The sequence below is a fragment of the Balaenoptera musculus genome, chromosome 13 (assembly GCF_009873245.2).
Source record: "Balaenoptera musculus isolate JJ_BM4_2016_0621 chromosome 13, mBalMus1.pri.v3, whole genome shotgun sequence".
In the NCBI taxonomy this organism is placed as follows: domain Eukaryota; kingdom Metazoa; phylum Chordata; class Mammalia; order Artiodactyla; family Balaenopteridae; genus Balaenoptera; species Balaenoptera musculus.
Genome location: NC_045797.1, coordinates 79,989,213 through 80,016,896, shown reverse-complemented (window position 1 = coordinate 80,016,896; position 27,684 = coordinate 79,989,213). Strand labels below are relative to the sequence as shown.

Below are 27,684 nucleotides of genomic sequence, written 5' to 3'. Positions count from 1 at the left end.
CTCCACCCCAAATCTCCATTTGATGAATTCCCCTTCATTCCTTTTTATTTTAACTTTTTTTTAATTGACTGATTCTTTAAATTCTACAGTGCTTTACAATTTTCAAACGTTTCACACACATGATTTCATATAATAACCCATTTTTTTCATTCTTTAGGTCTTCAATAATACCTGACCCCAGAAGCTTCTGTAGTAGACAGAATAACAGCCCCCCCAAAGAGTTCCGCATCCTAATACATGGAACCTGTAAATATCTTACCTGAATTAAGGATCTTGTGATAGGGAGATTATTCTGGACTACCTGGATGGGCCCTGTGTAATCACAGGGGTCCTGGAAGAGGTTGAATTGTGTCCCTCAGAATTCACATGTTGAAATCCTAATCCCAAGGACTTCAGCATATGATCTTATTTGGAAATAGGGTGATTGCAGCTGTAATTGATGAGGTCATACTTGAGTATGATGGCCCCCTAACCCAGTATGACTGGTACCCTTATAAAAGGGGGAAATTTGGACACAAACAAACATATATAGAGAGAAGGCCATGAGAAGTTGAAGACAGAGGTCGGAGTCATGATTCTACAAGGCAAGGAATGCCAAATTTTGCCAACAAATCACCTATTTGTTTCTGCCCTTTGGAACTCAGGGAAGGTTAAGGAAGCTGAATGAAGCCAGGTGAGACACCTGGAACAGATTCTCCCTCATAGCCCTTAGGAGAAACCAACACTGCCAACACCTTGACCTTGGACTTCTAGCCTCCAGAATTGGAAGACAATGAATTTCTGTTGCTTGTAGCTTTGTACTTTCTTTCTGCAGCCCTAGCAAATGAATACAGGTTCTTCAGAGAGACAGACGCAGGGGAGGAGGTAAGAGTGATACAGAGGGAGAAAGACAAGCTGAACTTGGAAGATGGAGGAAAGGGGCCATGAGTCAAGGAAGGAGGACCACCTCTAGACACTGGATTCTCCCCTGGAGCCTCCAGAAAGCAATGTAGCCCTCCCTGCACCTTAATTTTAGCCCAGTGAGACCTGTGTTGGACTTCTGACTTACAGACCTTCATGATAGTAAATCTGTTTGGTTTTAAGTCACTAAGATAGTGGTAATTTGTTACAGCAGCTAATACACTTTCCAAGTTTCAAATTCTTCATATACATTCCCTGCACAAACCTAACTCCTGTCACTCTGGCTGGACCAGGAATATCTTAAAGGCAAGTGCCAGATTTTACTCATATTCTGATCCCTAAAACACAATAAATATTCAGTAAATAAATGTAGGTAAATGTATGTTGAATGAATACGTCTTTCACCACGTTCTTCACTGCTTTTTTCTGCCTGGCTATAAGCTACTCAAGTTTTAATTTTCTGGCCTTGAAACTCATTTTATTTACATTCCTTAATCAATTGTATTACATTTTATTGGACGACTTTAAACTGTCCTAAGTGCTTTTGAAATTCGGGAAAAAAAAAAAAAAAGAAGACTTTGAAAACCCAGGAAGAAACAGGACCCATTAGGAAGTGTCTTTAGCAGAAGATTGTAACGTGAAGTCACTTGACCTAATTTGCTGCAAATCACTCCTGAATATATTGCAGTAGGCAGATCTGAATGGGCAATTTCACAGGAGGAGCTGAGCTGAGCTGATCCTTATCCATCTGCAAATCTATTTAGTTTTATAGGTGAAATAATAATAAATTTCATTAAGGTTTATTGAAAACATCTTCTAACGATTATAGATAAGTTTATGAAGTCATTGATTTTTTTTAAATGTTACAACTGCAAGTCTAGCTATTCATGTCCTTGTGCTAAATATTCCTAAGTGTGAATGATATTCTACTACACACTGAGTTAACTATGGATTCTCCAGGATGTCCTTAAGCTTGCAAGCTCAGCAGCAGCCTTGCCACTGAGTTAAAATGTGTTATAACTTATCTCTGCAACAGAAAAATCCCTCATTTCAGAAAATGGAGAGTCAGCTGATAGTTACAATCATGTCCAATCCAACCAGATAAAAGCTCAATTGTAACAACAAGTGCTGAACATCTCCTTTGTGTGGTTGTAACTCAAACATTTTTCAAAGTTATCACATGTGTTGCATCTTTATACTTTATCTCATTTAATCCTCCCCACTGTATATGACATGGCTATTCTTATCACTAATTTGTAGGTGAGGAAACCAAAGCTAAGCATGTGGCAAAGACTTAACCAAGGTCATGCAGAAAGTTAACAGTAGATCCAAAACCTGTACAGGAACCCCTGACAAGAGTGCCACTTGCCTCTAATTCAGTGGAAGGGCACAGATTCCAAGAGAAAGAGTGAACTCATTCTCCTACTTCAAGGTGATTGCAATCTCTCAAAACCATAGGCTCTTGCTTTTCAGATTTGGAAGGGACATTTGATCCAATCTCCCATATCTTGGCAGGTGAGCAACCTTAACAAAGAGGAGCCTGGCACTTGTCATAGGTCAGTGAATGGTGAACTAGAACAAGAATCCAGGTTTCTGTGACCTCCCTTTGCTTTCCTTAGCAGCATACACAGATGGAAAGGTCTGCAGAGAGTTACAGCAACTATATCACCCAGGGCCAAACTGTGAAGAAATCACGGTATAAAGGTGTGGTTAGAGCTGCCTGGGGTAGGTTCAGGAAGGATTCTTGAAAATACCAGGCTCAGAAGCAAGTGAGCAATCAACCAACCAACCAACCAAGCAAATGGAAGTACACCCACAGAAGTAGAAGATGGCATGTGTTTAAGTTATCATATAAAACCATCAATAAATATCATGCAGGGCTAGACATGTAGGTAAACTGGGCCATAGCACAGTGTCATAAGAGGGGAATGGCAGGAATGGGAATACATAAGAATACACTTGTACAAGTGACTCCTTCTGCATGGAATGTATTTTCCCAACCTCACCCCTTCTGCCTACTACAATATCACTTATCCTTCAAGGCCCAAACCATAGGTCACTTTTTTCATGAGCCTCTATTACCTTCCTTTGGCAGAAGGAAGTTCTTCTCCAAACTCATTTTATTTGCTCCAACAAAAGAGCTTGCCTCTCGGTCTCACTCAACTTTTATCAATGAGTTGGGCAGGTGTTCACTTTCTGAAAAATTCTTAAGGGCAGAGATTCTGTGTTACTCACATCCTGTGATAGAATGCAAGGTCAAGAGGAGACAGAATAAGAGATGAGCCTGGAGGTGGTGGAAAGGAGAAGTCTCTGAAGATGTGGTGGAGCAGAAGGGGTATTAAAAAGAAAATCTTTGATCAACTGACCAAGCTGAAGAAAGAGGATAGAATTGAAACTGTAAATAAAAATCTTCCAACCAAAGCCCAAGACCAGATGGCTTCACAGGTGATTTCTATCAAACATTTAGAGAAGAGCTAATACCTATCCTTCTCAAACTCTTCCAAAAACTTGCAGAGGGAGGAACACTCCCAAACTCGTTCTATAAGGCCATCATTACCCTGATACCAAAACCACACAAATATATCACAAAAAAAGAAAATTACAGACCAATATCACTCATGAATATAGTTGTAAAAATCCTCAACAAAATACTAGCAAACAGAATCCAACAACACATTAAAAAGATCATAAACCATGATCAAGTGGGATTTATCCCAGGGATGCAAGGATTCTTCAATATATGCAAAACAATCAATATGATACACCATATTAACAAATTAAAGAATAAAAACGATATGATCATCTCAATAAGGCAGAAAAAGCTTTTGACAAAATTCAACACCCATTTATGATAAAAACTCTCCAGAAAGTGGGCATAGAGGGAACCTACCTCAACATAATAAAGGCCATATATGACAAACCCACAGCAAACATCATTCTCAATGGAGAAAAACTGAAAGCATTTTCTCTAAGATCAGGAACAAGATAAGGATGTCCACTCTCACCACTCTTGAAAATTCAACATAGTTTTTGAAGTCCTAGCCATGGCAATCAGAGAATAAAAAGAAATAAAAGGAATACGAATTGGAAAAGAAGTAAAACTGTCACTGTTTTTAGATGACATGATACTATACATAGATGATCCTAAAGATGCCACCAGAAAACTACTAGAACTAATCATTGAATTTGGTAAGGTTGCAGGATACAAAATTAATGCACAGAAATCTCTTGCATTCCTACATACTAACAACAAAGGATCGGAAAGAGAAATTAAGGAATCAATCCCATTTACCATCACAACAAAAAGAATAAAATAACTAGGAATAAACCTACCTAAGGAGGCAAAAGACCTGTACTCAGAAAACTATAAAACACTGATGAAAGGAATCAAAGATGACACAAACAGATGGAGAGATATACCATGTTCCTGAACTGGAAGAATCAATATTGTGGAAATGATCATACTACCCAATGCAATCTACAGGTTCAATGCAATCTCTATCAAATTACCAATGGCATTTTTTACAGAATTAGAACAAAAAATTATGCAATTTTTATGCAAACACAAAAGACCCAAAATAGCCAAAGCAATCTTGAGAAAGAAAAATGGAGCTGGAGGACTCAGGCTCCCCGACTTCAGACTATACTACAAAGCTACAGTAATCAAGACAATAGGGTACTGGCACAAAAACAGAAATATAGATCAATGGGACAGGATAGAAAGCCCAGAGATAAACCCACGCACCTATGGTCACCTAATCTATGACAAAGGAAGCAAGAATATACAATGGAGACAAGACAGCCTCTTCAATAAATGGTGCTGGGAAAACTGGACAACTACATGTAAAAGAATGAAATTAGAACACTCCCAAACACCATACACAAAAATAAACTCAAAATGGATTAAAGAGCTAAATATAAGACCGGACACTATAAAACTCTTAGAGGAAAACATAGGAAAAACATTCTTAGACATAAATCACAGCAAGATCTTTTATGGCCCACCTCCTAGAGTAATGAAAATAAAAACAAAAATAAGTGAATGGGACCTAATTAAACTTAAAAGCTTTTCCACAGCAAAGGAAACCATAAACAAGATGAAAAGAAAACCCACAGAATGGGAGAAAATATTTGCAAATGAAGCAACGGACAAAGGGTTAGTCTCCAAAATATAAAAACAGCTCATGCAGCTCAATATCAAAAAAACAAACAACCCAATCAAAAAATTGATGGAAGACCTAAATAGTCATTTCAGCAAAGAAGTCATAGAGATGGCCAAGAGGCACGTGAAAAGATGCTCAAAAGCACTAATTATTGGAGAAATGCAAGTCAAAACTACAATGAGGTATCACCTCACATTGGTCAGAATGGCTATCATCAAAAAATCTCCAAATAATAAATGCTGGAGAGGGTGCAGAGAAAAGGGAACCCTCTTGCACTGTTGGTGGGAATGTAAATTGATACAGCCACTGTGGAGAACAATATGGAGGTTCCTTAAAAAACTAAAAATAGAACTACCATATGACCCAGCAATCCCACCACTGGGCATATATCCTGAGAAAACCATAATTCAAAAAGACACATGCACCCCAATGTTCACTGCAGCACTATTTACAATAGCCGGGACATGGAAACAACCTAAGTGTCCATAGACAGATGAATGGATAAAGAAGATGTGGTACATATATATATATAATGGAATATTATTCAGCCATAAAAAGAGATGTAACTGGGTCATTTGTAGAGATGTGGATGGACCTAGAGTCTGTCATACAGAGTGAAGTCAGTCAGAAAGAGAAAAACAATTATTGTATATTAACGCATGTATGTGGAATCTAGAAAAATGGCACAGATGAACCTATCTGCAGGGCAGGAATAGAAAGGCAGATGTAAAGAATGGGCGTGCGGATACAGTGGGGGGAAAGGGAGGGTGGGATGAATTGGGAGACTAGGTTTGACATAAATACACTACCATGTGTAAAATAGATAGCTAGTGGGAACCTGCTGCATAGCACAGGGAGCTCAGCTCAGTCCTCTGTGATGACCTAGATGGGTGGGATGAGGGTGGAGAGGGAGGTCCCAGAGGGAGGGGATATATGTATACATAGAGCTGATTCAGTTCACTGTATAGCAGAAACTAACACAACATTGTAAAGCAATTATACTCCAATAAAATTAAAAAAAAATTCTCTCCTATCCAGAGCAAAAAAAAAAAAAAAGTTGGAACCAAGTGAGAATCTGAAAAAGAGCAGATCTTGTTTCAGCTGCAGGAAGGCTCAAAGGTTTAACCACCACTTTTTGAGCAGCAGGACAGTCCTGGGAACCTGGAAAGACTGACCTGGAGTGAGCTGTGTGCTTGGTAAGGCCAGATGGCCCAGGATCTGAATATAAAAAATGGACATTTGGTGGTATTTCTTTGATGTTTCTGAGATATTTAGCTCAGACAGAGCAGGAGCAAGACAGATATTTAAGACATACATAAGGATCTGGTTGCTCTGAATCCCCACAGAGTCCAGCATGCAGAAGGTCTTCAGCATGTGCTCTGCTACGTTCAGTACATGGATATCCTCAGTTCCTTCCTCCTCTCTGTCCTTCCTTCCATACTCCACCTGTGCTCCCCACAGATGCAGGCACTGCTGTGCATCTTTGCATCCCTTACTGATGCTGCTTCCATTCCAATCATCTAAACACATACTGAGCTTACCTTCATCCCAACGCCTTTGTGCTTCTTGTTCCATTACCTGGAATGCTCCTAGCAGGTATCCACATGGCCTGCTCCTTCACTTCCTGCATGTTTTTCCTCAAATATCCCTTTATCAGCAAGGTCTTCCCAAATATTAAAAAGAAAAAAAAGCAAATCGTCCCTCTAGCCACCCTCACCCCCTCCATCCCTCTTACCCTACTTTACTTTTCAGCATTGTTATTTTCATCATCTGACTTCCTACCTATTTACTTATTTAATGTATTTCTGTCTCCCAGTAGCAAGTAAGTTTCCTGAGGGCAAGGACTTATTCATTTTGTTCTCTGATGTATCCAAATGCCTGTGGCAATGCTTGGGTTGCAGTAGGCACTAAAGGAACATAAGTTGATTGAAGAAACCAGAATGCTATACTACTTCTAGCTAGAAAAAGTCACTGTATAGAAAATTGATGTTGCCTGGCTCCACCTACATCCGTTTCCTTAACACCAGCTTGAATCTAGATGAAATTCACTGCCTATTTGAATACAACGCATGTTCAACTGCTGACATTACAACCTTCCAGTCACTCCAAAAGCCCCAGTTCTAACTGAATTGTAGATTTTGCCTCTCCTTCTGTATTAAGTCCCGGCATCCACTGCTGCTGAGCCCGCCCAAGTTATCACAAAATGTGGGTCTGATGCTCAGTATTTCTTTTCCAAAAGAATTGAAAGAATACGGCAGAAAGCATCAGTTGGAAAGCTCTCAGAGCATTCCTGCAACAATCCAGCTCATTTTGAATGGAAGCTGATAAAGATTGACTACCTTTATGTGGTAGCAATTCATCATGCTTAGAGTCTCTTTGTTGAATATCAATCTTATAATTTTACCGGGAGACATAATAGTGTAAATATATTATTCATAAACTAGAGTGAATCCCCACTCACCACCATAACCATTGTGACAATAAATCATAACATGTAAATGTTTTTTTCTTCTTTGTATTTTTTTTCTCATTTGGAGACTCAACAAAATACATCTATGAACAGAACAAAGAGCAGCAGAAAGAATTCTCTGAGCAAGAGCAGAAACTCATAAAAAGGAACCTGGATTAAATGTACAAACACGAAGGAACACTGTTGAACTGAGATGATTTTTCTTTTCAGAGCTGCTAAACCATTTAAAAATCTTTCTTATTGTATCTTTTAGTTGTACCAAAAGCTACAGTTATTATATGCCACTGAGCATTCTGGGTGAATGCTACATACCTAATAACTCTCAAATGGTTAGAAGATATGTCCACTGATTATAAAAAGCAGCCCCAAAAGTGGTATCTTAAAGTAGTTATCATATATGTAGAGGAAAAAAAAAAAAGATAAACGCTGTAGTTAGCAGAACTGAATTCACAATTTCTCAAATTACTATTAGCAACAATCTTAAATTTACTTTTTCTCATGTGTAACGGGAAAATCATACTATATTTTATTCCTATATCATAAGATATATAGGAGTTAAATAAAGTAATGCACATGGATATTTTTATGACAAGGTATAATACAAATATGATCAATCATTAACACATTTTGGTGTTACCTACCAAATTAGTAGAGAAACTCAAATTTCATAACATATTTTGCGAAAGGTTGGAAGGAAATACAACAAAACAAGAACTGAAAATGTTAAGATGAACCAGCTTACCTCCATTAGAGATAAGGGGAATATGTGGTTGAATCTGGGATGGAGATTTCTAATTAGCATGTTTGGTTTATTTTTGTAACTCTTATTGGAATTTAGCAGCCATCACATAATTCAGGTCAATAACTTTTTCAATGCATAGAATTCATGTACAAGTCAAAATATCAGATTGAAGTAACTTGATACTCCATGTGGTGCTATACTGGTGTGCAACTCAGAAATGACCTGTATCTAAAGACTTCAGTGAGTGACATCTGGCTTCGGGAACTATCCTCTGCCATTGAATGACGTTGATTGTAAGAATCTTTGGGGTTGATGAGATGATCTTTCCCTTGGTATGTCTTGATAATTCCAAGAAGAATGAAATAAGTACAAATAGGATCACCCCTCTGCTTTATTGTCTAATTTCGATCAATTCTATGAAATAATTCTCTCAGAAAAGATGATGAATCGATGGAAATACAGAAGTAATTAAAGAAACTATTCATACAGTTTCCAAAGTGCTGAAAGAGTTCAGAGAATTAAATTCTTGAATCTGCTACTTACAATTTTTATGAACTTGGACAAACAATTTAATCTCTCAGAGATAAGGGCTCTTCAGCTGTAAAATGGGCTGGCAAAGTTGAATTTTACTTCACTGTGCTACTTATAGGCGCTATGACATTATACGGAGAGTGTTTTGAACATTGAAGAAGACCATATACTTTGTACTACTAATAACGATCAGTGCTGTTATGAAGAAGAAGGAAGGTAGACTTAGTCATTTAAAAACTCTGAGCCTGAGATACACCCTCAACAAAAGTGAAAAACAATCTGTGCCTGCGTGATTCTCAGGATGGCTGGAAAGCTCAAATGATACCATGTTTTGGAAAGTACTTTGCAAACTACAATGAGTTTGACAGAGTGGTTAATGTGCCAATATCTCCTCAGAGGCACTGTCTTAAGAAGTTGAATTTTTCAGACCTTTTAGAGCCAGAAGTGTCTGATCACAGCTTAGGCTTTCTCCCCTTTCATTACATATTTACTCATCATCACTCCATATAATTAATTGAAAGCAAAACAAGGAAGAGGTAGACCAGAAGTAAATGTTGCTGTTAGATGCACTGAACATTACAATTTGGAGGAGAGGAGAAGAAAGTAGAAGGAAATTAACAGACTAGGTGCCAGTTAATTTGCACGAGACCAAAAAATAAATATTGGGGTCAGAATTCAAGCCCAAATCTGCCTCCCAAGAATCCGTACTTTGGAAAACATTAAGGGTCACCATATCATATCACCTTATTTTGCAGGTCAAGAAAGCAAAGATTAGAGAGAGAAACTGACTTGCCCAAGTTCACACAGCTATGAAGGTCAGAGACTAAAACCCTAATATCCCGACCCCACCTCCAACCTCCAGTCAGTGCACTATGCTCAGGGGGGCTAACTGTGGCTAACGCACTGTTTCAGGCTGAGGGGCACACAACTAGAAACAAAGCAACCCCACTTCCTGCCTTCCAGAGACTCACAATTCAGCAGCCTCCATTTGAAAATATGCTTCATGTGAAACCCAGGATGGTCTCCTCCAACTCTACCTCTTTTTCATATCACTTTTATCCATTTTCTGTGTGGGGGTGGGGGTGGGGGGTGGTAGTGAAGGTGAGGGAGAGAGAACTTAATAAGTCTGAGTTGGAACCTGGTTATTTGTGATTTTTAAAATTCACAACAGGTGATTCTGACACACACCACCAGGGATAATCATCACACATGTGATTCTTTTTTTATATTTATTCATACTATTCTTTACTTATTTCTTACGAGTTAGTCTTATATCCTTAGAGGACTCTGGACTAGACATTATTGTTTTTCAGTAGATCAGAAAAAGTTACACAGTGTTTTTAAGCCATTTGCCAAGAATCACACTGTGAGTTTGTGTCAGAACAGGAGCTAGGGCACCTCCTGAGTCCTGACCAGACCTCATTTCACTCCTTTCCACAGTGCCCACCATATTTCTTGCCACTCTCTCCTACTCAAGCCCAAGTCTGCCATTGCTCAGAGAAGAACAGCCAAGGGGTTAAAAAGTATATATTTAGTCTTGTATACCCATAATATGCATTTACTTCACCAGTCCAGGGTCAGCCCCTGATTTTTTTTTTTTTTTTAACCCAGGATGCAAACAGAGTCAGTCTGTCAAGGTGGAACCCACACCATGTCATTTAATTAATTTACAGTGAAAACTACAATCGGCAGGGAGAGCAGCTGTTCTGTGTCTTTTGACAAATACTTTTTATCCCTGTAGAAGAATTACATGGTAAATCAAATTTTAGCCAGGTATTTATTTCTCGTGAAGAATCAGAGAGAGAGGAGGTAAGTGTCAAAGCTAAGCATCAAACAGCATTAAACTATGACCGCCTGGTACATCTTAGGCTACATTAGAGACATGCCAGACAACATGAACCCTTGACCTGTGTCCTGGGTAGTGCTGGGATAGGCACAGCCAGTGGACAAACTTGCTTGAGGGGAAGAATATTTTCACATTGTATCTCCAGTCTGCTATACAGTAATACTCAGTAAGGGCTGGTTGATTGTTGGAATAAAAACCTATGTCTTAGGCACTGGCCGTCCATGCTTTGAATCCATCTGTACCACTTAATCTACACCATCTTAATCATACACACTGCTCCCCAAAATGCTTCTTCTGCTTTATCTCAGTCAGTCCAGGCTGCTGTGACAAAACACCATGGACTGACTGACTTATACAGAAACTTCTCACAGTTCTGCAGGCTGGAAGTCTGAGATCAGGGTGCTAGTATGGCCAGGTCTGGTGAGAGCTCCCTTCTGGGTTTGCAGACGGCCACCTTCTTGCTCTGTTTTCACATGGCAGGGAATGCGGGGCGGGCAGAGTAAGCTTTCTAAATTCTCTTCTTTATAAGGGCACTAACGTCATCATGAGGGCTCCACCTTCATGACCTAATTACCCTCAGGGGGCGGGGGTCAGGGGGGAAGGTTAGGGTTTCAACACAGGAATGTGGAAGAGACACAAACAGGAAACATGCCTTTCATACCCCCCACCCCGTTCTCCCTTTCTCATCCTCCACTTGACTTCACAATTCCAATCAGGAGCTTTGCTGCCTCCTTAGGCCAACAACTATTTTTGGATTTAATATCTGCATATTGACTATGACATTCCCTCTACAGCATACCAACAATATTCAATCTCTGGCTTTGCCTGAGGAGACTGTTTTGGAAAAGGCTCAATGGGAACAAGAAGGCAAACTTGAGGAATCAGGCAGTCTCACCTTGCAGTACTTATTTCATAAATGTTAAACAAAAGAATGCCAGAGTGAGTTAACTGTGTTTCGCTTTGGATGAGAAAAGCTGAAATCCTTAAATAAATCTGGAATTATTTTCTTAGTAAATAACAGACCGCCCTTTATTTCCAGAGATCTGTCTAAATAATGGAAACATGACATGACTATATAATTCACAAGGTAATAAGAGATTAAATATAGACACATATACATATATATATATTGCATTCAAATAAAATAGTTTTGCAAGCTTCTTAGATATATGAGCATATAAATTAATTATTCAAACATGTCTCATCAAAACATCTGAAGGATTTATACAGTTTCTAAAATACAAAACATCTCAGAAGCGCTACTACTGAATTAATGTATTCCTTAAATGATTATTTTCTAGTACAGTACGAGAGATTTGTTAGTATTTTAACATGAAATATAATTTCCAATTAACCTGCATCTCATAGCTGAGGACCTTGATGGGAGTCAATAGGTTGAATAAATGAATAAATAAGTGTATGAGGAATATGTCCTTTTTGACCTTTTAGGCAGGCTGTGACACCATTTAAGTGGAAATAGTCCCTTTTGGGGACTGGGAAGGGGCAGATTCCTCTGCACAGGAAGGAAAAGCACCCTGATGAGGCAGACATTGGTCCACATGCAGAAAGTCTGGAAAGAAACACTAGTATGAATTTTGCATTTACTATGTGACAAGTGCATCACACAGCAATGCAATGAGTAGGCAATATGGTCTCCCTTTTATAGACAGGGAAATGGACTTAGAATGTTGAAATAAACTACCACTTACGTTACAGCAGTGGAATGGATAATCTTGGACTTGAATCAACCCATCTGTCTGATTCCAAGGCTTATGCTTTTCAACACTGTGGTGACTCCTGTTGTCTGTTCTCTGCCTGCCCCCCGAGGGATTAGGTAGGACAGCAGAGCTTCCTAGACCAGAATGACTTATTTTGCAGGAAGCCTCCCAAAAGGGGAAAGTCAGAGCTCTTTCTCACACTTCTCATCTGGTTAATCCAAGAATGGAGAGACTGAAGTGGTGGATAAGGCTATTGGTTTATACTCACCCCCTGCTAGGCAGTAAGCTGTCAGCATGTATACTATGATTAGCTGGAGATTATAACTGTATTTAAAAACCTGGGTGTGACCTAGTCAGCCCAGATCAAAGGCAGCCTTTGGGATTTAATGCTGTTCCAAAAAAGTTAAGGGAGTGGCCTCTAATTAAGGAGTGAAACTCTAAGCACCCAAGAAAGAACTAACAAACAATAATAGTGAGACCTTTGAAGTCTACACAGCACATTTCATGCCTGATCTCATTTGTCATAAAAGAAGGAATCACCATTTGCTGAGGGATTCCCATATTTCCAGCACCATGAGGGGCACTTCACATGTGCTACCTGGCGGATGTACAGAAAGAGTAGCAGGTCAATGTCAGGATGCCCATCTTACCGATGATGATGCTGAAGGCCAGAGAGTAGAGAGATGTACCTGCTCTTCCTCCCCATTCACTGCCCTCCACTGTGCCAGCTGCCAAGAGCTGCCGACTCTCATCCATCCCTTCCCAACTCGCTTCTCATAATATAACTGAAGGAAAACATGCCAGTTCTCATAATCGAAAAACTGAGCTTATGTCTCATAAGTCTATTTTGTTTCAATATGATTGGAATTAGCCTATAACTGAGAAACTACCTAGGAACAGTTGGACACATTTCATAGGCAAGATTCCAGTGTGGAAATCAAACACCAACGGCTGTCATGAATTTGGGAAGCTATGTACAAACTGGAAAAAACTATGTTTCCATTCTAAGAGATCTAGGCTAGATGTGAAGCCAGTAGAGAGGAAGGGAGTTAGCTACTCGCAATAGATACAATGTATAAAATAAAAAATCATGCACTTCATGGTGGCTCTTAGCAACAAGTCATGGGGGAGGAGATTATAGTCTTGGGTTGATTTTAGGGATGCAAGGAACCATCCCACATTCCCCCAAAATGTCCATCCCCAAATGTAGTCACAGGTGCAAGACATTGCTTTCATGAAGACAGCACGCATAGTATTGTAGAAAACAAAACTGACCTTGAGTGATACTGATCAACGTGCAAGTCTGAAATCTCTTACCAGGTGAGTGGACGTCTGTGAATGAAGTAGCCTCCTTCAACCCTCACTCAGCATCACCCATAGCAACATCTCCACACTGCCTCTTCCATGACGTTGTTGTGACACTGAAAAAAGAGAATACACGATCGCTAATCATCAAAATGAAGGCAAAATAGGTGAGAGTGTTCATTTTTACAAGTTGTTTGCCAAGCCCTTCAATAAGCTCCAATTTTTAAAACACTTGAACAGTTGATGGCACAAACAAACACAATAGAACAGGGTCAAAAATTAGGAGAAACCCAGAAATTTTTCTTTTTTTTTTTTGAGAAAAGTGTTTCTGGCCTAAGAATAAAGGATTTAAGTTCTCAAATAAGATTAAAAAAATGAAGAAGGGCTAGGCTGACTTGAGCCGAGGGTATTGTGTTAAATGTGACTAATGAAAGGCAGAATGACTTAGAGTCAGCCCAGGCTCCTTGTCACTGGAACTGTTAAAGAAAACTAGATGTTTACTCATCAGAAATGTTATAAAGGGAGTTCCTGCATTGCGTGAGATGTTCAGGCATAGAACTTAAGTTGTCCTCTCATTTAAGATTTGATGAAAGGCCACAAAGTACAGCAGGATTAAAGTCAAAATGTGTTATCAGTGACCCAGATAAATGTTTAGGAAAAAAGTCAAGTTCACATTAAATATATAGATGGATTAATAACATTCTTCATGATACTGAGAAATGGTCCCTTGTAGTATGTGTACAACACAGGAAAAAAGGCAGGATATGCAACCACTAACTGGTTGTATGATCTTGGGCAATTAGGCTTTGGTCTCCTCACCTCTAGGAAGAGGGGGTTGGATTCTTCAGGATAATCTCTGGCTCTGACAATCTATTAATAGAATTTTATTATTCCACAAGGAATAATAAAAGGAGGGGTAGCCAGAAAACAGAACCCTTCCTTTGAAAGAAGAGTTCTCTATGTATTGAAGGAAGGTAATCCTAAATATGGGGCAACAAAACGGTTCTCAAATTTCTCTTTCTAAACAACAGAGAACTGGGCATGGGGGAAAATAAAACTGAGCTAAAACGAGGAAGAAAAGATAATCATGTATAGCTTTGTTGCCACATAGCAAAAGAAGATCATGTTAACTATCATTACTTTTAATGCTATCTTCCAAATGACAAGACCCTACATTATAAAGTGTTTTATAATCATAATCCCCTACAAATACTAGAAGATTCCTTTCTCAACCATTGCCTTTTCATTTAAGATGCTGAGCTCCCCACCTATGTCTACCCCAAAGTGTGATGTAGATGCTGTGCTGCTCATTCCTTCCTTCTAAAATGCCCTTCCAAGGACCTTCAAGATGGCAGAAGAGTAAGACAAGGAGATCACCTTCCTCCCCACAAATACGTCAGAAATACAACTACACATGGAACAGCTCCTACAGAACACCTACTGAACACTGACAGAAGACCTCAGACTTCCCAAAAGGCAAGTACCTGGGTAGGGAAAAACAAAAAAACAGAGACAAAAGAATAGGGACGGGACCTGCATCACTGGAGGTGGCTGTGAAGGAGGAAAGGTTTCCACACACTAGGAAGCCCCTTCACTGGCAGAGACTGTGGGTGGCGGAGGGGGGAAGCTTCAGAGCCGCGGAGGAGAGCGCAGCCACAGGGGTGCGGAAGGCAAAGCGGAGAGATTCCCGCATGGAGGATCGGTGCTGAGTAGCACTCACCAGCCCGAGAGGCTTGTCTGCTCCCCCACCTGGGCAGGTGGGACTGGGAGCTGAGGCTCGGGCTTCAGAGGTCAGATCCCAATGATAGGACAGGGGTTGGCTGTGTGAACAGAGCCTGAAGGGGGCTAGTGCACCACAGCTTGCCGGGAGGGAGTCCGGGAAAAAGTCTGGACCTGCTGAAGAGGCAAGAGACCATTGTTTTGGGGTGCATGAGGAGAGGGGATTCAGAGCACCACCTAAACAAGCTCCAGAGACGGGCGTGAGCTGGGGCTATCAGTGTGGACCCCATAGATGGGCATGAAACACTAAGGCCACTGCTGCCGCCACCAAGAAGCCTGTGTGCAAGCACAGGTCACTCTCCACATCGCCCCTCCTGGGAGCCTGTGCAGCCCACCACTGCCAGGGTCCTGTGATCCAGGGACAACTTCCCCGGGAGAACACACGGTGCGCCTCAAGCTGGTGGAACATCATGTTGGCCTCTGCTGCTGCAGGCCCGCCCTGCATCCGTACCCCTCCCTCCCCCCGGCCTGAGTGAGCCAGAGCCCCCTAATCAGCTGCTCCTTTAACCCCGTCCTGTCTGAGCGAAGAACAGATGCCCTCAGATGACCTACACACAGAGGCAGGGCCAAATCCAAAGCTGAAACCCGGGAGCTGTGCGAACAAAAAAGAGAAAGGGAAATCTCTCCCAGCAGCCTCAGGAGCAGCGAATTAAATCTCCACAATCAGCTTGATGTACCCTGCATCTGTGGCATACCTGAAAACACAACGAATCATCCCAAAATTGAGGTGGTGGACTTTGGGAGCAACAATATATATATATTCTTTCCTTTTTCTCTTTTTGTGAGTGTGTATGCGTATGCTTCTGTGTGTGATTTTGTCTGTATAGCTTTGCTTTTACCATTTGTCCTGGGGTTCTGTCTGTCCGTTTGGTTTTTTTTTTGTTTTTTTTTGTTTTTTTTTTCTTAGTAGGGTCTGTAGCACTTGTTATCATTGCATTTGTGGATTTGTTTTTTTGGTTCGGTTGCTATCTTCTTTCTTTTTTTCTTTTTTTATTACTTTTAATTTTTCTTAATAATTTTTTTTATTTTAATAACTTTATTTTATTTTTTTCTTTCTTTCCTTTTTTCTCCCTTTTCTTCTGAGCCATGAGGCTGACAGGGTCTTGGTGCTCCAGCCAGCTGTCAGGGCTGTGCCTCTGAGGTGGGAGAGCCAAGTTCAGGACCTTGGTCCACCAGAGACCTCCTAGCTCCACGTAATATTAAACGGCAAAGGCTCTCCCAGAGATCTCCGTCTCAATGCTAAGACCCAGCTTGACTCAACGACCAACAAGCTACAGTGCTGGACACCCTATGCCAAACAACTAGCAAGACAGGAACACAACTCCACCCATTAGCAGAGAGGCTGCCTAAAATCATAATAAGGTCACAGACACCCCAAACACACCACCGGACGTGGACCTGCCCACCAGAAAGACAAGATCCAGCCTCATCCACCAGAACACAGGCACTAGTCCCCTCCACCAGGAAGCCTACACAACCCACTGAACCAACCTTAGCCACTGGGGGCAGACACAAAAAACAACGGGAACTACGAACCTGCAGCCTGCGAAAAGGAGACCGCAAACACAGTTAAGTTAAGCAAACTGAGAAGACAGAGAAATACACAGCAGATGAAGGAGCAAGGTAAAAACCCACCAGACCAAACAAATGAAGAGGAAATAGGCAGTCTACCTGAAAAAGAATTCACAGTAATGATAGTAAAAATGATCCAAAATCTTGGAAATAGATTGGAGAAAATACAAGAAATGTTTAACAAGGACCTAGAAGAACTAGCGAGCAAACAAACAATGATGAACAACACAATACGTGAAATTAAAAATTCTCTAGAAGGAATCAATAGCAGAATAACTCAGGCAGAAGAATGGATAAGTGACCTGGAAGATAAAATAGTGGAAATAACTAACGCAGAGCACAATAAAGAAAAAAGAATGAAAAGAATTGAGGACAGTCTCAGAGACCTCTGGGACAACATTAAATGCACCAACATTTGAATTATACGGGTCCCAGAAGAAGAAGAGAAAAAGAAAGGGACTGAGAAAATATTTGAAGAGATTATAGTTGAAAACTTCTCTAATATGGGAAAGGAAATAGTTAATCAAGTCCAGGAAGCGCAGAGAGTCCCATACAAGATAAATCCAAGGAGAAACATGCCAAGACACATATGAATCAAACTATCAAAAATTAAATACAAAGAAAAAATATTAAAAGCAACACGGGAAAAACAAGAAATAACATACAAGGGAATCCCCATAAGGTTAACAGCTGATCTTTCAGCAGAAACTCTGCAAGCCAGAAGGGAGTGGCAGGACATATTGAAAGTGATGAAACGGAAAAACCTACAACCAAGATTACACTACCCAGCAAGGATCTCATTCAGATTCGATGGAGAAATTAAAACCTTTACAGACAAGCAAAAGCTAAGAGAATTCAGCACCACCAAACCAGCTTTACAGCAAATGCTAAAGGAACTTCTCTAGGCAGGAAACACAAAAGAAGGAAAAGACCTACAAAAACAAACCAAAAACAATTAAAAAAATGGTAATAGGAACATACGTATTGATAACTACCTTAAATGTAAATGGATTAAATGCTCCAACCAAAAGACATATACAGGCTGAATGGATTCAGAACCAAGACCCGTATATATGCTGTCTACAAGAGACCCACTTCAGACTTGGGACACATACAGACTGAAAGCGAGGGGACAGAAAAAGATATTCCATGCAAATAGAAATCAAAAGAAAGCTGGAGTAGCAAGCTTTATTCTTATATCAGATAACATAGACTTTAAAATAAAGACTATTACAAGAGACAAAGAAGGACACTACATAATGATCAAGGGATCAATCCAAGAAGAAGATATAACAATTGTAAATATTTATGCACCCAACGTAGGAGCACCTCAATACATAAAGCAAATGCTAACAGCCATAAAAGGGGAAATTGACAGTAACACAATCATAGTAGGGGACTTTAACACCCCACTTTCACCAATGGATAGATCATCCAAAATGAAAATAAATAAGGAAAGACAGGCTTAAAATGATACATTAAACAAGATGGACTTAATTGATATTTATAGGTCATTCCATCCAAAAACAACAGAATACACTTTCTTCTCAAGTGCTCATGGAACATTCTCCAGGAGAGATCATATCTTGGGTCACAAATCAAGCCTTGGTAGATTTGAGAAAATTGAAATCATATCAAATATCTCTTCTGACCACAACTCTATGAGACTAGATATCAATTACAGGAAAAAATCTGTAAAAAAATACAAACACATGGAGGCTAAACAATACACTACTAAATAACCAAGAGATCATGAAGAAATCAAAGAGGAAATCAAAAAATATATAGAAACAAATGACAATGAAAACACAATGACCCAAAACCTATGGGATGCAGCAAAAGCAGTTCTAAGAGGGAAGTTTATAGCAATACAATCCTACCTCAAGAAACATGAAACATCTCAAATAAACAACCTAACCTTACACCTAAAGCAATTAGAGAAAGAACAAAAAAACCCCAAAGTTAGCAGAAGGAAAGAAATCATAAAGATCAGATCAGAAATAAATGAAAAAGAAATGAAGGAAACAATAGCAAAGATCAATAAAGCTAAAAGCTGGTTCTTTGAGAAGATAAACAAAATTGATAAACCATTAGCCAGACTCATCAAGAGAAAAAGGGAGAAGACTCAAATCAATAGAATTAGAAATGAAAAAGGGGAAGTAACAACTGACACTGCAGAAATACAAAGGATTATGAGAGATTACTACAAGCAACTCTATGCCAATAAAATGGACAACCTGGAAGAAATGGACACATTCTTAGAAAAGTACAACCTTCCAAGACTGAACCAGGAAGAAATAGAAAATATAAACAGACCAATCACAAGCACTGAAATTGAGACTGTGATTAAAAATCTTCCAACAAACAAAAGCCCAGGACCAGATGGCTTCACAGGCGAATTCTATCAAACATTTAAAGAAGAGCTTACACCTATCCTTCTCAAACTCTTCCAAAATATAGCACAGGGAGGAACACTCCCAAACTCATTATTCAAGGCCACCATCACCCTGATGCCAAAACCAGACAAAGATGTCACAAAGAAAGAAAACTACAGGCCAATATCACTGATGAACATAGATGTAAAAATCCTCAACAAAATACTAGCAAACAGAATCCACAGCACATTAAAAGGATCATACACCATGATCAAGTGGGGTTTATCCCAGAAATGCAAGGATTCTTCAATATACGCAAATCAATCAATATGATACACCATATTAACAAACTGAAGGACAAAAACCGTATGATCATCTCAATAAGGCAGAAAAAGCTTTCGACAAAATTCAACACCCATTTATGATAAAAACCTTCCAGAAAGTAGGCATAGAGGGAACTTACCTCAATATAATAAAGGCCATATATGACAAACCCACAGCCAACATTGTTCTCAATGGTGAAAAACTGAAACCATTTCCACTAAGATCAGGAACAAGACAAGGTAGCCCAGTCTCACCACTATTATTCAACATAGTTTTGGAAGTTTTAGCCACAGAAATCAGAGAAGAAAAAGAAATAAAAGGAATCCAAATCGGAAAAGTAGTAAAGCTGTCACTGTTTGCAGATGACATGATACTATACATAGAGAATCCTAATGATGCTACCGGAAAAGTACTAGAGCTAATCAATGAATTTGGTAAAGTAGCAGGATACAAAATTAATGCACAGAAATCTCTTGCATTCCTATACACTAATGATGAAAAATCTGAAAGAGAAATTATGGAAACACTCCCATTTACCATTGCAACAAAAAGAATAAAATACCTAGGAATAAACCTACCTAGGGAGACAAAAGACCTGTATGCAGAAAACTATAAGACACTGATGAAAGAAATTAAAGATGATAAAAACAGATGGAGAGATGTACCATGTTCTTGGATTGGAAGAATCATCATTGTGAAAACAACTATATTACCCAAAGCAATCTACAGATTCAATGCAATTCTTATCAAACTACCAGTGGCATTTTTCACAGAACTAGAACAAAAAATTTCACAATTTGTATGTAGACACAAAAGACCCTGAATAGCCAAAACAATCTTGAGAAAGAAAAACGGAGCTGGAGGAATCAGGCTCCCTGACTTCAGACTATACTACAAAGCTACAGTAATCAAGACAGTCTGGTACTGGCACAAAAACAGAAATATAGATCAATGGAACAGGATAGAAAACCCAGAGATTAACCCATGCACACATGGTCACCTTATTTTTGATAAAGGTGGCAAGAATATACAATGGAGAAAAGACAGCCTCTTCCATAAGTGGTGCTGGGAAAACTGGACAGCTACATATAAAAGAATAAAATTAGAACACTCTCTAACACCATACACAAAAATAAACTCAAAATGGATTAAAGACCTAAACTTAAGGCCAGACACTATAAAACTCTTAGAGGAAAACATAGTCAGAACACTCTGACATAAATCACAGCGAGATCTTTATTGACCCACCTCCTAGAGAAATGGAAATAAAAGCAGAAATAAACAAATGGGACCTAATGAATCTTAAAAGCTTTTTCACAGAAAAGGAAACCATACACAAGATGAAAAGACAACCCTCAGAATAGTAGAACATATTTGCAAATGAAGCAACTGACAAAGGATTAATCTCCAAAATTTATCAGCAACTCATGCAGCTTAATATCAGAAAAAACAAACAACCCAGTCCAAAAATGGGCAGAGGACCTAAATAGACATTTCTCCAAAGAAGATATACAGATTGCCAACAAACACATGAAAAGATGCTGAAATATCACTAATCATTCGAGAAATGCAAATCAAAACTACAATGAGGTATCACCTCACACCAGTCAGAATGCCCATCATCAAAAAATCTACAAACAATAAATGCTGGAGAGAGTATGGAGAAAAGGGGACCCTCTTGCACTGTTGGTGGGAATGTAAATTGATACAGCCACTATGGAGAACAGTATGGAGGTTCCTTAAGAAACTAAAGATAGAACTACCATATGACCCAGCAATCCCACTACTGAGCATATACCCTGAGAAAGTCATAATTCAAAAAGAGTCATGTACTAAAATGTTCACTGCAGCTCTATTTACAACAGCCAGGACATGGAAGCAACCTAAGTGCCCATCGACAGATGAATGGATAAAGAAGATGTGGCACATATATACAATGGAATATTACTCAGCCAAAAAAAGAAACGAAATTGAGTTATTTGTAGTGAGGTGGATGGAGTTAGAGTCTGTCATACAGAGTGAAGTAAGTCCGAAAGAGAAATATAAATACCGTATGCTAACATATATATATGGAATCTAAAAAAAAAAGGTTATGAAGAGCCTAGAGGCAAGATAGGAATAAAGACATAAAGACGCAGACGTAGAGAATGGACTTGAGGACATGGGGAGGGGGAAGGGCAAGCTGGGACGAAATGAGAGAGTTGTATGGACTTACATACACTACCAAATGTAAAATAGATAGCTAGTGGGAAGCAGCCGCATAGCACAGGGAGATCAGCTCTGTGCTTTGTGACCACCTAGAGGGGTGGGATAGGGATGGTGGGAGGGAGACGCAAGAGGGAGGAGATACCGGGATATATTTATAGCTGATTCACTTTGTTATAAAGCAGAAACTAACACACCATTGTAAAGCAATTATACTCCAATAAAGATGTTTAAAAATAAAAAATAAAAGAATAAAATAACAAAATGCCCTTCCAAAAAAGTCTGAGTCATGATTTGTGTTTTGGCATGTTTGCCAATGCCCTTCTATTCTTCCGTGAGATGGGCACTTTTTTCACTCATAACCAAAAATCTGGTTTCGTCTTTTCACCTGACCTTTGAGGAAAGAGTCAATGATAGTCCCAAGGCCTTACTGTCCAGATCAGGTGATGGCAACTCCAGGAAATGATGATTCCCTCCCCCTTTCCTGAACCCTTAGCATCAAGAAATCAGGTGCCTTCTCCTGGCATGAGTTTACTTTCAGATAGGTAAGCCAGTGCAATGTTTGGACAGGACACTGAAAGTAGCTAAGCAAGCAGTAAAGGTCTATCACTGAATTCCTTAGTGGTGATAAAGGAGCGCCATGGGTAGAGAGGGTGAAAAGAAAGAAAGGAAACTCACTTTTGTTGGATACCTGCTATGTGCCAGGCCTTGTGTGAAGCACTTTACAGTTATTAGTCCATATTCTAGTCATCCTGAACTCATCATCCCATTGAATCAGCAAAACGCAGCAATGACTGTATGTGAACATGGCAACTACTGTATGTGAACTTTAAAGACTTCATCCACTGACTCATCACCCTGCCCATTTCAAAAAAGTGACAGCATGTAAGTCATTTCACTAATACCATATAGCTGACAACTGGGTAAAGGAAGACAAATTCAAATCTTTCCAACCTCATGTTTTATGTTCTTCTCTTCTATCCTAGCTAACTCCAACTTAGAACATTAAAAGGCAAAATTAACGCTGTGTGGTTGCCCAGTAGAGGATGTGATCAACCTCCCACTCAAAATTAGTTCTGATATTGAGACTGATGATGCTACACATGGACCAAAAGGACAAGAAAATACTACTACTCACATAACAGAACTTACTAGGGTGAACAGGAAAGACACCCAAGCTGCTGGGGAATAGCTCGAGTGAAGAAAGGGGCAGGTGGCTAGGGGTTGGGGTGAAGGCCCTTGTGCACATGGCCCAGGGATTGCAGGTGGAGGGTGCACCAGGCTTTCTTATCAGCGTGTCCAGAGAGGGGCAAGAGGGAAGGGGAAGGCGTAGAGCCTGAAAGCCAGCAGTGGGCACACATCAAAAATGGAGTGAGACTCTTTCTTTCCTATGGTAAATGAACTCAATGGGTAGGCAATGTACTCAGAGTCAAGATGTGGAAAGATCGCCCGGGCGGTAGTATTTGCCCTAGAACATTCTTTCCCTTATGCCCAAGCTGGAGTGACAGGGCAGAGAGGCTGTGTGTGGTGTTATCACTCCACAGAGCAGCACCTGTTTCATTCTCTGGGTCTAATGAATCGACACAGACGAAAGCCCAACACTCCATTGTAAACAATAATCAGCCCCAATCCATCAGGAACCAAATTATATGTTTGTGTGCACTAAAAAGGCTTAGAGTACCCAATTGTGAGTGGTGGTGTAAAACATTCTCAGCCCAGTGTAGAAGAGAACACCCCAAGAACCAGCTTCAAACCATAACAATGAACTGATGTTTATTGTGGCCTTAATATACGCAAGTACTTTAAATACAATATTGTCAATCGACCTCCATAACCAGCACCTGTGGCAGTTGAGCAAATCCACATTTCATAGTAGAGTGATGCCCAGATGGGCGGCCGCAGTGCACGGCTCTAGGGGTGCTGTTTCCATGGGGTCTATGTGAATGGCAGCCACTGAGGCTGTGCAGTGAACGGCCCGCAGACCTGTGCCCTGCTCAGAAAAGTGAAGTAACGTGCTCTCGATAAATACACTTAGGGAACGGTTGCCCTGTAATTTGAATCCAAGTCTTTCTGACTCCGAAGTCCATATATTAATTCTTCTGTAAGATATCAGAAATTGATTTTAAAAATAGCTGAAAGGAATTTGGGGTTTAGGGAGGGCATAGTTGTTGTAGTTGCTTTTCCTTGGGGTCTGTCCTCAGAGTTTTCAAGAAGAAAATTAGCATTCAGTCCAGGACTCCCAAGCGGGGAAGTGAGCAAACAATACATACAAACCTGTGAATTTTAAGGAGGAATCGACCCGGCATTTCAGTGGGGTATTGGCCCTCTGTGTTTGCAATTCCTCAGTTCTGAGTTCAGGAGTCGTTTTTGGTGAAGGATCGAAGGGATGATGGGGCTTGGGAAAGATTTAGAAAAGCTTATGAATATTCGCTCATTTATGAACACCGATCAGACTTGGAGGAGGGGAGAGCTGGAAAGAGCATTCTAAAGTGTATGTTTGCATCTGTACCCTGCGAGGAAGTAGGAAAAGTAATTCAAATGATGCTAGAGACTGGAAGGCCCCCGGGCTGTGTGCAAGAAGGCAGCGCAGCACAGTTTGGGGTGCACATTGTTCTGTGTGCAATGAGGCACGCCTTGGGAAGAGAGGCTCTGAGACAGCCTTCCCAGGAGTTGACAACTTAGCACAGAGTATCGAGGTGAACTCCAGGAGGGGACATTTGGAAAAGTGGCTTGGGGAGGTGACATTTACACAGAACCTTTATTCACTATTGCCAGTCCCTGAGGTTACATTGGTAAACAAGTAGGTGAAAGCCCTGCTTCCAGTGAGAAGCCTTGGGGTCCTTACAAGTGGAGAAGCACAGCAGAAGAGAGGGCACAGAGACATGGCAGCATGAGAAGAACTTGGCCAGACATTGCCAGTTTTGAACATGGAGGAAGAAGACCATGAGTCATGGAAGACACGTGGCCTCTAAAAGCTGGAAGAGGCAAGGAAACAGATTCTCCCCTAAAGCCTCCAGAAGGAGCACAGCCCTTTTCAAACCTCAATTTCAGTCTAGTGAGACCCACTTCAGACTTCTGACCCACAGCACTGTTAGATCATAAATTTGCATCACTTTAAGCCATTAGCTTTATGGAAATAGAGCAGCAATAGAAAACTAATACACATGTACTTAATGCTAGCTGTTCTTACAATTAGTATAGGATAAAGTTCCAAAATAAAGAAGGAAGAAGAGGAAGGGGAGAGAAAAGGACACAGAGAAGTTGATTCTTGTTGGGAGTGAGAGATTCCTATTGAGAAGCGATGAGACAGTGCAGGGTATGTTTGGGGAGCAGCCAGTGATGGTGTGGACCTTGATTAGGCCATATCTGAAGCTGGCATTATAAAGATGGAAAAGTGAAGGGCCTCTGGTGCCAAGCTGAGATATTTGGGTGCAACTCTGTATTTGGTGCTAAAGGATATTCCGGGGAATCTGTGCCCATCGCAGCTTCCATTTATCTTTCCACCATCCCACCTTCTTCCCTTTCCCTTCAGAAATTAATCTTTTGAATACTATTTGCCTTTTCAAAGGAAGCATAGGATTTTGAGATTAACATACACACACTACTGTATATAAAACAGATCATCAACAAGAACCTACTGTATAGCACAGAGAACTCTACTAAACATTCTCTAATAGCCTATATGGGAAAAGAATCTGAAAAAGAATGGATATATGTATATGTATAACTGAATCACTTTTCTGTATACCTGAAACAAACACAACATTGTAAATCAACTATACTCCAATATAAAATAAAAATTAAATTAAATTGAAAAAAGATTAAAAAAAGTAAAAACAAAACAAACAAAAAAGAAAGCATAAGAAATCAAATATAATTTCTGAAGAGAGTTTGCTGAGGAAGTTTGGTATGAGGAATGGGGACCACTACAGGCTACCCAAAGGTGTGTGAGATACTTCTCCAGTTATGTTATAATAGAACAATGGCTTCACTTGTGGGGAAGGTGGACTCGATGAAAAGTGTAGAGGATTAGCTGTAGCTCGCTGGCAGAACTATCATGATTGTGTTAAAAACAAGCTGTATTTCCTTGGGCAAGTCACTTCTCTTGTCCATCTCATCTGTGAAATGGGTCTGCTTTCCTTGCAGATTGCTGAGAAGATCAAAGGAGGTAACGAAAGTGAAAGAACTTTGTAAGCAGAAAAGGACAACACACGTGCCATCGGCCCTCCTTAGTCCCCAAGCTCCTCACATCACCGAGAGGGACCAAGTCAGTCTTCCTGAGGCCTCAGTGTTGTGGCTTTGCGTTTGATCATTAACACATACACCATCATCCTCCCCTTCATTTCTCTCTTTTCCTGTTCCTAATGTTTTCGACTCCCCTTCTAATCAGCTGAACCCTCTGACCACTATTTTGCCTTCTCGTTAAACAGATCTCTGAAATTTATTTGCAAACTGGTTTTACAACCCAAATTGCTCCTGCATAATGTATACACAAGCATGTCAACGAAAGCCTGAGAGGGGATGGTATTCACCTGAGAAGTATAACCAGAGGCAAGACTGTTCTCTGAAAGCAGGAGGTCTCCCTGGAATAAATATTCTTTTTGGATTTGATTCTCTATTTTAAGAAGGGGGAATAGCATCAAAGTGTTAAAAGGTAATTTCATTGGTGACACACTAATAATAATTTCATCATTAATCCAGAGGGTGACTGTTCCTAAAATTATCTTTTCCCAGTACGTTTCAAGGTTATGATTTTTACTGAGTTCATCTTCCCTTTACATGACCTCATATCGAGGTTTAAATTGGCTATTTGTAGACAATAAAACTACACATTGCGGGGGCTTCCCTGGTGGCGCAGTGGTTGAGAATCTGCCTGTCAATGCAGGGGACATGGGTTCGAGCCCTGGTCTGGGAAGATCCCACATGCCGCGGAGCAACTGGGCCCATGAGCCACAACTACTGAGCCTGCGCGTCTGGAGCCTGTGCTCCGCAACAAGAGAGGCCGCAACAGTGAGAGGCCCGCGCACCGCGATTAAGAGTGGCCCCGGCTGGCCGCAACTAGAGAAAGCCCTCGCACAGAAACGAAGACCCAACACAGCCATAAATAAATTAAATTTATTTTTAAAAAAAACAAAACAAAAACTACACATTGCTTCCACCATGATACTGCTTCTGCCACATGTAAATGAGGAGGTTTCCATTCAAACCATGCCTTCTCTCTTTCCCAACCTGGAGCCCTGGGCAGACGACATGTTGACCCAGTCCCAGCAGGACCAAGAAGGTGGACTGTCAGAGAGGGAAAGTGAGAAAGCCAAAGCTTGGCACAGAATCTGCCCACGTGGGTAGGACACACACTGGGAGATGAACCCGTTGCAAAGATGAATTCTGGAAGCACAGCCAGGCAGGGAAATGGTGGTCTCCAAAGGATGTAGGCACATAGGGGAGTTTAACAATGTCACAGCATCTGCACCTGACACTGGACTTCTTAGGTGGGTGGAGCTCAGCCCTGAGCATCCAAAAAGAAGGGGTCTGTCCTAGCACAGCCAGCCATTCGTGGTAGTTCTCCCATTTACCTCTATTCTCACCCACTGGGCACATCCTCCTGGCCCCCTTGAGATGCATACTCCCACCCCACTCTCTACCAAAAGTTGCCCTGCGAAGATGAACTATATCAGTTATACCTCAAATTTAAACAGAATATGAAATCTCAGAAGCTCCTTAGTGATCATGAAGTTTCATATTCTCATTTTACGA

The 27,684-nt window shown here is 40.4% G+C and overlaps 1 long non-coding RNA gene across 1 annotated transcript in view; it reads right to left on the bottom strand.

Annotated features, from left to right (window-relative positions):
• Window positions 1-13,793, bottom strand: part of LOC118906196 — a 58,171-nt gene extending 44,378 nt beyond the window's left edge. Inside the window, exon 1 of the long non-coding RNA XR_005022439.1 lies at window positions 13,688-13,793. This is a non-coding gene — a long non-coding RNA (uncharacterized LOC118906196). The remainder of the gene's footprint in view (window positions 1-13,687) is intronic.
• Between the last annotated feature and the right edge of the window lie 13,891 nt (window positions 13,794-27,684).